This window comes from Pelodiscus sinensis, chromosome Z (assembly GCF_052426305.1).
Source record: "Pelodiscus sinensis isolate ZL-2025 chromosome Z, ASM5242630v1, whole genome shotgun sequence".
Lineage (NCBI taxonomy): Eukaryota > Metazoa > Chordata > Testudines > Trionychidae > Pelodiscus > Pelodiscus sinensis.
This window is the reverse complement of record NC_143085.1, coordinates 12,315,184-12,329,970: the sequence shown is the minus strand read 5'-3', so window position 1 is coordinate 12,329,970 and position 14,787 is coordinate 12,315,184. Positions and strand designations below refer to the sequence as shown.

General features: G+C 48.7%; 1 pseudogene; it reads right to left on the bottom strand.

Moving 5' to 3' along the window:
• Window positions 1-8,901, bottom strand: part of LOC149520662 (immunoglobulin lambda variable 8-61-like) — a 30,643-nt pseudogene extending 21,742 nt beyond the window's left edge.
• Between the last annotated feature and the right edge of the window lie 5,886 nt (window positions 8,902-14,787).

Here is a 14,787-nt window from a genome sequence, read left to right as displayed (position 1 = left end):
AAACTAAATGCTCCTGGCTCAGGGCACAGGAGGGGAGGGAGGTTTTTATGTCACTTCCCCATCTGACCGTATCGCTGTGATGAGCACTCCCAGTCCACACAACACAGTAATAATCAGCGTCATCTTCTGCCAAGGCCCCCATGATGGTCAGGGACATGGTGTTTCCTGCTCTGGAGCCAGTGAAACGAGCCGGGATGCCCGAGGGCCTGGTGCTCGTGCTGTGCATGATCAGCCGGGGAACATTCCCCTGTCTCTGCTGAACCCAGAGCGGGAGATTGTTGTCCGTGATGGCCCCACTGCTCAGGCTGCAGGAGAGGGTCACGGTCCCTCCAGGAGACACTAACTCGGTCGGCTTCAAGGACTGGATCTGCTGGGAACTGAAACCTGAAATATCAGAAACAAGCCCATCAGAGCTGCCCTTGGCATGGAGCAGAACTGACGTTCTCAGCACGACCTGCAGAGAGACACTCTGCAGCCAGCTATAGATCCCTGTTGTGCTGCATTCACCAGATCAACCCTTCCCCTTCCCTTACCAATGTAGTAAGTGAGCAGCGTGAGGAGCAGGGGGGCCCAGGCCATGGTGGATCCAGACGAGGTCGGCGTCCTGAACCAAACAGGTCTGTGGCGGGATCCCTCTGAGTCTCTCTTGAACCCCCAATTCTAGAGAACATCTCCATCATGCAAATCTGCTTCCTGTTCACTGGCTACAGATTAGGTCTAGTGAAGGTCTTGTTTTATAAAAGGAAGCTGAGACTGAAGAGAAATCAGAGGAACAAGGTAGCATGAGCAAAAGGAGAAATCTGAGGAAAGGAAAGGAAAGGAAAGGAAAGGAAAGGAAAGGAAAGGAAAGGAAAGGAAAGGAAAGGAAAGGAAAGGAAAGGAAAGGAAAGGAAAGGAAAGACCCAGTCTGGGTCCCTTCTCTGTCCTCCTGCTTGCCAGCCCAGTCCTCCTCCTGTCCCCATTGCTCTGCCAGCCAGAGCCTCCTTCTCCCTTTCCTTCACATGCCCACTGCTAGCCAGAGCCCCTTCTCCCTTCCCCCCCACACACCACCGTCACCCAGGGCCCCATCTTCCTCCCTCTCTCCCCAGCCAGGGTCCCCTTCTCCCTCCCCGCCACCAAGCAGGTCTCCTTCTCCCTCTCTCCTGCCAGACAATGGTTTGTGCCAGGCCCGGTTCTATCCCTGGCTCCCGGGTGGTGATCCAAGACCCACCGGGCTGGCTTTCCTCTGGCTGCTGGTAAAGGGAAGGGAAAGCTGGGGCAAGATGGTCAGGTTGGAGGTGGGTGGGGCATGTTCCCGTGGGATGCCCAGTGACGTGCTGTCACTGCATTGTCCCACAGGAAAAACTTTTTTATAGGTATAGTAAGAGAAGAGCATAAGAACGGCTGTACTAGGTCACACCAAAGGTCCATCTAGCCCAGTGTCCTCTCTGCCGACAGTGGCCAATGTCAGATGCCACAGAGGGAACGAACAGAACAGGGAACCATTCCCACCCCTGTTGCCCATTTCTAGCCACATATCACAGTGAATTGATGAGAGTACAGAGCCTCACTGCACTATTTTCCAGCCTGATGCATCTAGATGTGAATCCAAGTCTCTGGAAAATACATGAGCACATGAAACCACCATGACATTCAGCTCAATGGGTTAACGTTAGGAGACCGAGAGGTACCGTGCTACCCCGGGGAACTGGCCACATTTCTATTGTCAGCAGCAGAGGAAGTTTGTGGTGTTTTTTAAAACCCTTGCTCTGATATATAGCGGTATTCCAATGTAACAGGGCTTGGGACATGTTGGGTGTCCATTTCAGGCAGTCAAGCCTGCTTCAGTTTCATGGACATTCCACTTCCCGTTTGTGCAAATCTCTGACTTATGGCCGCATGACTTTTCACGGAAGGGTGAAAACGACTGAACTGTTCCCCGTGAACCCGTCAGTTCATCGGTGTAAGTGGACTCTTGCGCAAGCTCTGCTATTGCGGAGGATTCCTTCCTCTAATTCAGCCATCACAGGGTCTCCACGTTTCCTTTCCTTCTCCGTTTCTCGGTGGGGGGGAAAGAGTGGGGGCAGATAGAGCCCCAGGCTCCATGGGCACATGTCTGGGCACCACAGTGGGCAGGGGATGGGTTTCAGCACATGGTTAAATATAGAGAATGGGGAAGTTCTTTGGGGTGAAAAGGCAACTCCTGCCTGACCCCCTCTGCAAGTGCACCACGAGGAGTGTCTCCCATTGGACTCCTGCAGCACTGTTGCCCCCTCACTCCTTGTTATGGGGATGCCTGCTCTGGACACAGCCTGAGCAAAGGGATAATGTGCCAGGGAGGTGCAGAATCTTCACTGCAACCGAACTGCTCCATCATCCCCAGTGTGGATCTGCATAGTGTGACGTACCCGTCTACACTCCAGACTGACGAGCAGCTGTGTCACCCCTGCCCTGCAGCCTTGGTGCCTTGCAACGCCTTGCTGAAGGAGCCTCCCAGCCAGGCCACTCCAGAACAACGTTCCAGCATGCAAGTCCACCCTGGGCATGCGTGTAGCTGCAGCCCGCTGGCCACACTTTGTTTATACTCTGCCTCCCTTTAACCTCAGTTATGTAGCCAGGGTGACTGCAACACAGCACACGTCTTAGATTTCCCTCTGGAAATGTACCTGCTGTGCCACCCACCCCTCTCCTTCCCAGCAGCAGCAGTGATAGGTCTCTTACTTCTGTGCAACACAACTTGTCACCCCAGACGGAGTTTCCCAGACACATTACATTCATCAAGAACTCATCTGAGTACAAAGAATGCGGGATAAAAGTCAGACATGGTGAAAAGAAAAATAGATGAAATGATACCGGTGCCTAAGTGAAAAATACTATGTGGCATTTAAAGCACATTTTTCTCATCACAGGCATTCAGCCATCTTAAGGGCCAAACTTCTTAGGTCTACACCCTGCCTCAGTCCAGCACCTGCTTCCTTTCTCAAAGGATATATGGAAACAAATCAGATATCAGGAATCATTACATACAGAAACCTATAGAAGTGCTGTCAAGGTCGTTCCCCGCTCTGGCACAATGAATGCAGAAGTGAAGGCCTGCAAAAGTACTCCAAAACCTGATCTTTCCAGGCTTCGGTAAAAAACTTCCCCCCAAAATCTTTAGAAGCTAGATTTTGGGGATACAAACTCCGCTGCCCCCACCCAAGTAATGCTAAGAAAACCAGAGGAGAGATCACTTGGGAAACCTCACCCCTAAAGTACAAACCAGGACACAAAAATTAACCAACACCAGGTTAATAAAAGAAAAGAGAAAGAATGTTTATTATCACCACAGTATTCCTGTTGCAAGCATAATGACTAGATGGAAAAGTCACAAAGTAACATACTCATTGGCTGCGTCTGGACTAGCAAGTTTTTCCACAAAAGCAGCTGCTTTTGCGGAAAAACTTGCCAGCTATCTATACTGGCTGCTTGAATTTCCGCAAGAGCACTGACTTCCTACTGTCTGAAATCAGTGCCTCTTGCGGAAATACTATGCTGCTCCTGTTCGGGCAAAAGTCCTTTTGCGCAAAGCTTTTGCACAAAAGGGCCAGTGTAGAGTTTGCGCAAAAAAGCCCCGATCGCGAAAATGGCGATCAGGTTTTTTTTGCGGAAAAGCGCATCTAGATTGGCACGGACAAAAAGCATCCATGCCAATCTAGACGCTCTTTTTCGCAAATGCTTTTAACGGAAAACGTTTCCGTTAAAAGCATTTGCAGAAAATCATGCCAGGCTAGACGTAGCCATTGGGTATTCTACCATGGGCCAAATGTTAGTTGCAAAAGACAGAAAACCCCATTTTTAAATGCACTTTTCAGATCCCATTTCCTAAACCATAAAACAATAAAACCTAACGGATGTATTTAAACTTTACCCTACTTACAGGCAGTGAAGCGTCTTTTCTTGAAGGGAGACATTCTGCCTGTGTCCCTCAGTAGCTGGAGAGAAACTTCCCAGAGACAAAGGAGGGAGAAACCACAAATTCCTGTGTCCCAGTTTGAAATTCCTACCTATATTCCTATTGGCCAACTCTACCTGGGTTAGGTATAGTTAATCCCTGAGGGTATGTCTACACTACCCTCCTAATTCGAAATAGGAGGGTAATGTAGGCATACCGCAATTGCAAATGAAGCCCGGGATTTGAATTTCCCGGGCTTCATTTGCATAAAGCCGGCCGGCGCCATTTTTAAATGCCGGCAGTTCGAACCCCGTGCCGCGCGGCTACACGCGGCACGGAGTAGCTAGTTCCGCGCCGCGTGTAGCCGCGCGGCACGGGGTTCAAACTGCCGGCATTTAAAAATGGCGCCGGCCGGCTTTCTGCAAATGAAGCCCGGGAAATTCAAATCCCGGGCTTCATTTGCAATTGCGGTATGCCTACATTACCCTCCTATTTCGAATTAGGAGGGTAGAGTAGACATACCCTTAGTCCCCAAGCAGCTGGCCAGCTCTCAGGATCATGAGATGTCCCCCAAATCGCAAACAGTGCTGGACAGCTTCTGGCTACACTGGCTGTGATTTCTTCTTGTAGGTCTGGGATAAAACATAGTAAATAAGTACATGCACGCTGTGCTAGACCATTGAAATACATGAACAGTCAACAAAACCTTTCCATATCCGTGGAGTACCATGACAGATACACAGAGAGTGTCCGAAGTAATTGAGTCCGGAGTAATTGAGTCTCCAAACCAAGTTTAGAATAGCGCGGGGTCCTAATCCAAAGCTCAATTGACCAGGTTTTCTGCATCTTGCTGAATACACCGCTGTCATACCCCAGGCCAGGTCTTGGCACTGCTGAGGGCGTCAGCTCAGGGCAAATTGCTTAAAACCAGGGCTTCTTTCTGCCCTCAACTGGGGTCCTTTCCCAAGGCACCCCGCCAGTTACACAGAGCACTTCAGCTGACACTCTGGACAGCAGGAAGCCTCACCAGCAAAACCACTTAGACACCCCAGCTTCCCTGTGCCAACATCAGACTCAGGCCTCACACACAGGTGAGAGGTTGTAAAACCCACACTCACTACCTCCAAACAGATCCTCCTGGTCCAAAGGATGCAGCCACAGTTCCAGGCCAATTTTTGCTTTAGATCTTACCCACAAGAGCACGTTGGGCCAATCCTTTAGAATCTAAACTCATGTACAGCTACACTGGCGCATTCTCACGCAAAAACGCTTTTGCGGAGGAGTTCTTCTGCAAAAACTCTTCCAGAAGAGAGCGTCTACACTGGCATGTGCTTTTGTGCAAGAGCATCCATGCCAGTGTAAATGCTCTCTTGCTCAAGAAAGCTCCGATGGCCATTTTAACCATAGGGCTTTCTTGCGCAAAAAATTCATGTTGCCTGTCTACACTGGCCTCTTGCACAAGAACAGTTGCGCAAAAGGACTTATTCCTGAGCGGGAGCATCACAGTTCTGGCGCAAGAAGCCCTGATTTCATACAGTAGAACGTCAGTTTACTTGCGCAAGAACATGCAGCCAGTGAAGACAGGCAGCAAGGTTTTGCGCAAGACCATCTGCTTTTGCACAAGATCGTGCCAGTGTAGACACAGCCTAAAGGTATATTACTAAAAGAAAGAAAAAGTTGAGAGTAAGATTGTTAATGAGAACCCATAGCATACATCAATCACTGAGTGCTTGATGCAGGCGGTTAGTAAAGATAGTACAGACTGTTAGCTTTACAGTCTTTGGTGTCAGCCTCGGACGGCCATTTGATGATCTTTGTCTCTTCCATCTGGAGCGGGTCACATTCAAGCTGTTTTGCAGTCTCCCAGATGCAGGCCTCTGGCCATTGTTCATGAGGTAGTGCTACTTAGCACAGCCATTCACTGAATAAGCAGTAGGCAGTCCACGCCCACTTAGTCCTTCCAGACAGAAAAATTTTAACGTACAAGAACAAAGTCCATTCCATAACTTCATATACAAAAATCCTAGAAGTACACAAGTATCGTACATAGAATCAGCAGAGAACAAGATTTCAGCAGACACCTTACATGGAGCTCTTTACACAACATTTGGACCTAACACCTATTAGTGGGTAAAGCAAAGCCCTTGCTCAGAGCTAAACAAATTAAACTTATCCATGCCAGCTTATGCAATGTCTGAAATCCAAATAACACTGGTACAATGTATGTATCCTCATTCCCCATAGTGTAGGCATCTTGGCACTTAGCCACGAAAGCAAAATGTAGTCATGCCTCACTTTCCCCTTTCACATAGCACACCAATTCTGGCATGCGCCTCCTCAGGTGAGAAACTCTAAAGCTAAGTATAGGTATGAACAGTGAAATATCAGTATCACAAGGTTTTTTAACATACAGTGTGTCCTTGGGTACATGTCTTAACAGTTTCCAGGGTCCTTGCACAACTTCATGCACATTGGACATTGTTACAATTCTTAGTAACAGTACAGTGGTTAAAACGGCGGACATCAGCAATGGGAATAAACCCCAAGCAAGTGTACCCTGACAATTTTGGGCTTTTTGATTTAAAAAGCTGTAGCCTTCCTGGGCAAACACAAGTCTTGTCCCTCCCTCTTGCTCTGCGTGCTCAACTTTAGAATTCCCTGTCCCAAAGACAAAGGACTGGCTGGGTGTATCTCCCTTGCTCGCAATGGCCATGGAATTCCCTTGCTTCCCATAGCTAATCAGGTAGCAAGCAGTCCAGACACTAACCTGGCCCCCTGCTTTTAATCTAGTTTTCCAACTAGTTTTCCAAGTGGGCCACTGCCTCACAGAGACAGGGCCTGGGTGTACTGGCCTGATAGACTTATTGATCTCTGGTCCCTTCACAGGATCAGACTAGAACCATTCATGATGTCCCAGCAACACACACTCTCTAGCACGCTGGTCAAACACAGTCACTTGGTCACTAGAGGACTGATTCATCTCCCTGGCTGCTTCCACTCCACCTGAAACAAACCTCCAATCCCTCTGCAACTTCCTTACCCTTGTTCACATTAGGTCTTCCTAAACCCAAGTCACCTTCACCCCCTTCAGGCACGGAAAACTGCTGGCCAACAACACCATAAGGATCCTCTTCCTTATGACCTTCTGTAAGCAAAAGATCGCCTTTTCCTGGCCCTACAGTAACACTGCCCTGCTGAGCCACCACCAACTCCCCTGGAGTTTCCTTAACCCCCTGAACAGGCAGGTCTCCACACAACCCCCTCTCAGGAAAACATGCAGACTTCCCTGGTAAGACGTCAGAGACATCTCCATTCTCCTTGTAGCTTTCTAGACTGCTACAAGCTTCCACACTATTGGTAGGTGCCACACTTACCACACCTTGCTGCTCTCTGGGTATCCTGGCTAGAGTAGTACCCTGATCACAGAGTCATTCTCCTCCCTCCCAGCAACACACCAGCAGCAGGTAACACACAAGCACCAGACTGGTCTGATCCCTGAGTTTCTGACATGATACTGACTGGGCCCACTCCAGTTACAGCACCACTGTCCCTAGCGGACACAAACCTAGGGTCCTCCCCTTTCTGGGCTTCAGCTGTCTCCAGCACTAAATCTGGACCCACAGCACTCTCCTCAGCCATCCCAGGTGAACAGGCACCTCCTGCAGACAAAGAACTGCTGGCCATCTCTCATGATCATGACAGGTACATCTTAGTCTACCCGGGCACTCATTAATGGATTTAAAAGTAGCCATTCTTCTACAAAGGGATTTCAAAAGTCAACTACAGAAAGAGAGTGTGGAATTGACTTTCATCTGCAAATTTGACACCATCTCTCCTAGCTTTAACAAAAACATGAACTGGATGGGCCATTATAAAACCTGCTTTCCTTGCATTCAATACTCAACTGACATAAAAAATCTAAGTATGAGACACTTCCAACCTATTCAACGAGTGCTAAGGACTTGTTAGCACTGGCACTACAATAACAGGTACTTCCCTCCCCAACTTCTTTTTCTGTTGTAAATTGTGCGGGTAACCCCTTTTTGCTCAACTCTGTACATCTGAGGAAGTGGGTTTTGCCCATGAAAGCTTAGATACCATACAGATATTTTGTTAGCCTCTAAGCTGCTACAGGACTACTAATTTTTTATGGTAAGAAGAATCAGTCATCACTAGCCACAGGGTGTTTCAACGGTGGGGAGAGCAGTGTACCTATGCAGAGGGGGAAGAGCTGGAATTCACAGGGACAGATGGACAGCTCTTTCATTTGCTCTACTCATACCATGGGCTTTGTAGCCAGCACAGCTCTCAAAAGGGCACGGCCAGGAAAGGGAGATTTTTGTGTCACTTCCCTATCTGACTGTATCACAGTGACGAGCACTGCCAGTCCACAAAGAACAGTAATAATCCGCCTCATCCTCAGTCTGGACTCCAGTAATGGTTAACGATGCTATATTATTGGACGTATCACCAGAGAAACGCTCCGGGATCCCCGTGGCTCTGCTCCTAGAATCATAGATCAGTAACCGAGGGGCCTTCCCCCATCTCTGCTGGTACCAGGATGGTTTCTTTTCACTAATGAAGGTCACCCCTTCCAGGGTGCATTCCATCCGGGCCCTTTCCCCTGGAGCCACGGACAGGGAGGTCTGTGTCTGAGTCAGCACACTCTGGGAACTCAAACCTGGAGAGAGGGACAGAAACAAGCCAATCACAAGATGCATCTCCTGTCTGAGAACACTCCTTACCAGATCACACAGGGAGCCACAGGGATTTCAGCCCAAAGCCTGTTTAGTTTTCAGTCCCTGGGGTCCATTAGGAGACACTCGCCCTCTCCCCTTACCAATGCAGTAAGTGACCAGCACAAGGAGCAGATGGGCCCCGGCCATGGCAGAATCCAAACAAGCTCAGCTTCCTGAGGCAAACGGGTCTGAGACTGGGACCCTTCAATTCTCTCTTAAACACCCAATGCTGGGGAACGGCCCCTTCATGCAAATCTGCTCCCTGCTCAGTAGGTGCAGAATTTGTTCTAGAGAAGAAACATTTTGAAAAGGAAGAAGTTGAGGGTCAAGGGTCAGCCGAGAAACAAGGCAGCCTGATGACCAAAGAGGAGGAGAAATCCAATGAAGACAAAGGATACTAGAATCTTCCCAGAATTATTAATATATTCCCAGCCAGGTGAAGGAATTAACTGAGGATGGGAGAACTTCCTGCTGCATTATTGAAAATCCTAACGCAGGTCTCCAGAGCGCCCGTTCGCAGAGCGAGCCATTGTGCACTCTAAGGTAACGGTCTAATAAAAGTCTGACAACTATGGCTCGGTACAGTTCTATCCAGGGCAAGCAGCCCTGTCTGTCTTCACAGCAACACAAGAGGTTTGCATCATATTTTAAACCCTTTTGACTGATACTTGATAACTCATTAGGGATGCACAAGTGTTTGGTGTCCATTTCAGGCCATTTAGGCTCCTTTCATGTAAAATACTTTCTGCTTCCAATTCACACAGCATCTAATCAGGAACACAAAGACACTGCAAAGATGGCTAGAAGGGGGGGAACAGTTCCCAGTGACTCATGGGATACATCTTTGTTCAATCAGGTGCGTGGGTGAGTTCTGCTGTTGCTGAAGATTCTTTCCTGGACTTTGCCTGCACTTGGTCTGCATGTGCCTCAAGATCCAGAAAAGACAACTCCTGCCTGACCCCTTCTCCACATGCGTTACCAGGGTTGTCTCCCCTTTGGCCCCAGCAGTCAAATGACTACTTCACTTCTTGGAGCCTTCTGAACCCTGGACACAGCCTGAACAAACATTCTGGGTGAAGGGGGGACATGGGACCTTCCCACCCCACCTGTCTGGAAGAGCAGTATTGCTCCAGGATACCTTGTGCAGCTCTCAAACCTCCCCTGCCTCAGGAAACACAATATAGATATTCATAGATACAGGACCAATGGCTTCAGCAGCGGTAACCTCACGCTCCACCTGCAGGTTGGGCTCAAGGAGCCCAGACAGGACACACGGGAAATGCGGACTGCACGGGGCCAGTGTCCCTCTATCCCACCACCTCCATATGGCTGGAGCTCTCTGGCTCTACTGTCCATCCTGTTTCTGCACCCATCTGAGATACTGGGGGTAGCCCTGCCCCTAAATGTGTAAAAGCCAAGTTCCAAGTGGGAGCACGCCACTGCGGGTCACAAAGCCAGGCCCGGCGGAGAGAGCTCAGAGGAGAGTTGGGATCAGTCACTGCCTGGTCTTCCTCATGACAGAAGAATGGACCCAAAAGTGACCAGGACTCTGCCAACTGGCACCCACCCTTTGTTGCCACTGGGCAGGGTGCTGGCTAAGCAGAGGCAAAGGGGGGACACAGAAGGGGAAGCTGCCCCACATGGAGTTTATTGCTCCTCTTCCTTGTTTTTTGCTTTTTCCTTTTCTCTTTCTCTTCCCCTCTGTCCCTCCCTCTCTCTGCTTGTGGCAACCAGCTGGAACGATGCTGGGGACCTGTAACTCCACTGTAAGAGAATTCCATGGCTCTGGTTTCCGTCTCCCTCCCGCCCAGGATGGAAGGGTGGGCTTGGCAGAACCAGCTCCTGTGTTCAGTCAACCCAAAGCCACGGAGCTCTGGGCTGTTCTGTGCACTGACAGGCACAGAGACTGTGCGGGGGTGTTGGGAGAAGTGTCACACCCCCAGCGTGAAGTGGTTTCCATGGTAACCACGGTTTACAGTTTGGCTCAATGACGCTCAGCAGCCCCACAGTAAAATGTTCCAGAGCCGGCCAAGAGAGCAGCTGGGCATGACAAACTAGCCACCGCAACAACCAGAAAGCAGGTGATTTCTTCTGCTCTGGAGACATCTTCCGGCCAAACGACAGATCTGATCTGTGAACTGAGCAAATACTTTTCCTCAGCCTGAGATTCCCCTTGGGGCCGTGATAGGAACACAGAGGACTGTGTTCCCAGGGCTCTGCCAATGACAGAGCTGCTCAGGAAACATTATTATTGATCATCTGCATTGCTGGACCACCCAGGAGCCTCTGGCATGACCATACCCCAGTTGTGCTAGGCACTGTACAACTCCGAACAACATGACAGACCCTGTCCCAGTGAGAATAACAGACAAGAGACACCAGGTGGACACACACAGGTGGGTAGTCCTGGCTGGAGGACACATGGAAATAGTGAAGGACTAATCCTTGTGTAAACATGTCTCCGTTCTTCAACAGAGGATTTTTGCCCCTCTTTGACCATGGGAACCACTCCAACAGGGGATCGTCTCTCAGCAACACTGCATGCCCTAGTGCTGGGTTTTTGCCCAAGTGCCTGTGGGGCTGAATAGCAAGAGAATGGATCCTGCTGCAGCCTGTCTATGGAGGGAAGGGATTAGAGTCTCAGGGATACACAGGCATACCGTTGTGTATTTCATTTCTTATCACCCGAATTTCAGTCTAGGGGCTGAGGCTTTCTGGGGTCCTGTGATGGGGGGAAAAAATCCAGTCAGTTGGAATAGATCACGCTCGTCCCACTGGCAGCTGCCTGTTTACACCAGTGACTTCAGCACAAGTTTTTTTAACCTGTCAGACTGACATTCCATTCTGCCTACCCCAGCTCTGATAGGTTGTGTTTCTGTGACATTCTGGACATGAGTTTAAAGAGGAAAACTGCCACTCGCTCTGTGCCTTGACCACTTCGCTTTGCTACAGTGACCCCTATCAGTGCACACATGAAGAGACTGAATCCATGCAATGAATGGAACGGGTCACAGTGACTGCGCTGTGTGGGGGCTTCAGCAAACAGCCCAATTGCCATAAATTATTGGAACTTGGCCCACAGCCCATCTGCCAATGAAGAGCTGCAAAATTGCTCCATAATCTCTGTGCGGTTGCCCCAGCTCCTCTGCTGAGCTGACTGAATGTTGTAACAGGCCTGGACTGACAAACAGGGAGTAGAGCACTGGCCATGTTCACAGCCTGACCCCAGCAACAGGAACATCCAGACTGTGATCCCCTTAGGGTAAGCACAGGATCAAACTGCAACAAGAGCAATAAAATGTATTTCCTGGCTCGGGCGAGTGACAGAGCTGGCTGTTCTGTGAGATTGCTACAGATCCAGTGGACAGCTGAGTCTCTCTCCCTTGCAGGGCTTCACAGATCTGGGCTCTCTCCTCATGACGTCCCTTTGTAGCTTCCCGACCCAGAGTGTCCTGTAACTAGCCTTGCTCTCACCCTGGGCTACTCTGAGAGCTCCCATGTCACAAGTGCAGGGCTCTCCTCACCTGCAGGGCACCATCTACACCTGCCAGGCCTTGGTACTGATGGAAGGAACCCCTGGGAGGCCCGTATCTACAACAGAGCTTGCAGATCTGGTCATCCCAGCTCAGAAAATTGATTCTGGAGTTAAAACAAGATATAGAGAAGAACAAGGAAAATTTTTAGTAGCCTGGAATGGCTTCCATCTGAGGAAAGGATAATTAAAGTGGGAGTTTTCAGCTTGGAAAATGGATGACTAAGGGGGGAATATAACGGAAGTCTGTAAAATTGAAAACAGGAGGAAAAAGTAAATAAGGAAGTTCCATTTACTGCTCCTAATACAAGAACTTGAAATCACCACATGAAATGAATTGTCAGCAGGATTATAACAAACAAAAGGAAGTATTTATTCATACGATGAATGGTTAACTTGTGGAATTCTTTGCTAGGGGATGTTGTAAAAGGAAAGACTCTATCAGGGTTCAAAAGAACGAGATAAGTTCATGGAGGCTAGGTCCATCAATGGCTATTAGCCAAGACAGGCAGGAAGACAAATCCCTTCTCTGAACTGAGTCCAGCTGCTGTTTGCCAGACACTGGGAATGGGCGATAGAGGATGGATCACATGAAGATTTCATGTTTTGTTCAGTCCTTCTGGAACACCCATTACTGTCCACTGTCAGAAGATAGAACATTGGGTTAGATGGACCTAGTATGGCCATTCTTATGTTCTAAAGGACCTCACAAGGAACCAGGACTCTGACAGCCAGTACACGCCCAAGAAGTGTTGTCCAAGGGAATAGGGTAGTGGAGGAGGACAGAAAGGGGTAAGAGCCAAGAAGCTAAAGATGCTCCCCAAAAGGAGTTTCAATTAATTGTTCCTGCTCCTTATTTCTTCTCTTTCCTCCTCCCTTTTTTCTCTGTCAGTCTCCTTGTTCTAATTGTGCCGGTCAGCCAGGATTTGGACTGCATTATAACAATATTGTGTATTTCTGCTTTCAGTCGTCTTCCTCCAGCCAAGGAAATGAGATTTAATGGGGATGTCAGGCACCATGTCCACAACTGTCCCAGGTCTCTGCACGCTCTACCCTGCTATCCAGAGAGAGGGGAGCCCACAGTGATGCGTTACCCACTAGTTAGAGCGACCAGAAGCGGGATGATTTCTGCAGCTCTAGCAGCCTTTTCTGGCAAAGTGACAGATCTGTGACCTTAGCAAATATTTTGCCCTGAGACACCTTCCAGGGGCATGGCACAGGCATGAGGGGTTGTGCTCACAGTGCGCTCGGTGGTCCTGTGGAAGGGCTACTCAGTCTATGTAGAAGACGACAGACACCGGGTGGAGACACAGACAGACAGACTGACGGGTACACAAGGAAATAATGAGACAGTAATTCCTGCCTGATACATTCTGTTGCCCAAGAAGGAGTCTGAGCCCTCACACTAACTGACAGGGGAGTCTCTAATTGTCTTCCAGCAACACAGCAACACCCCAGTCATGGCTTTTCCCCAGGCTGCTGGGAAGGGATTGTGGTGCTAGAGGGAATGTGCAGAACACTTTGGCTAGGTCTAGACTGCCATGATTTTCCGCAAATGCTTTTAACGGAAAAGTTTTCCGTTAAAAGCATTTGCGGAAAAGAGCGTCTAGATTGGCACGGATGCTTTTCCACAAAAGCACTTTTTGTGGGAAAGCATCCATGCCAATCTAGATGCACTTTTCCGCAAAAAAGCTCCGATTGCCATTTTCACGATCGGGGCTTTTTTTGTGCAAAACAAATCTGAGCTGTCTACACTGGCCCTTTTGCACAAAAGGACTTTTGCCCGAACGGGAGCAGCATAGTATTTCCGCAAGAAGCACTGATTTCAGACAGTAGGAAGTCAGTGGTCTTGCGGAATTCAAGCGATCAGTGTAGACAGCTGGCAAGTTTTTCCACAAAAGCAACTGCTTTTGCAGAAAAACTGGCCAGTCTAGACACAGCCTTTGTGTTCATACTGATGCCAATAATATAAAAAGGCAACAATCTGATCAGTCTGCCATCTAAAATAACTGCCAAAAAATGATAAGAGGCCAAGTAGGATAAATGTGTTTATGGTGGTGTCACCTTTGTGATCACAGTTATAGATATGTAGGGTATATCTGTATTTCCAGACTGTGTTGTGTCGCTGGGTGACACCCCAGACAGACTGACATCAGAACAGCCTACCCTATTTGATGGCCCATCAAATGTCATCAGCTGTGTAATGAATCCATTGAAAGGAGCCAAACGCTACATCTTATGACATCTAGAGGCATGAGTATGGACATGTGTATGCTTTTCCATGACATGTGCTCTACCGCTTGTGTTTGGGGACATGGAAAGTACCAATCACATTACAAAAGAATATAAAAAGCTGCTGCATCTTCTCCATTTTGTCTTCATTCCTGCTTCTTATCTCTGGAGAAACTTTCTACAAACTTCAGTTTTCAACAAAGGACTGAGTGACCCCTTGTGATGAATAGAAGGAGTGTTGTCCTTTTCTAAACAGCCCAGCATTCAGTAACTAAGGAAAGTTGGCAGGGTAGCAGGAGAACCATTGAGAAGATAGTGTTGATATTTGAATTGAAGAGGACTGTGTCTGCTGCTTGTCTTTATGGGAGTTT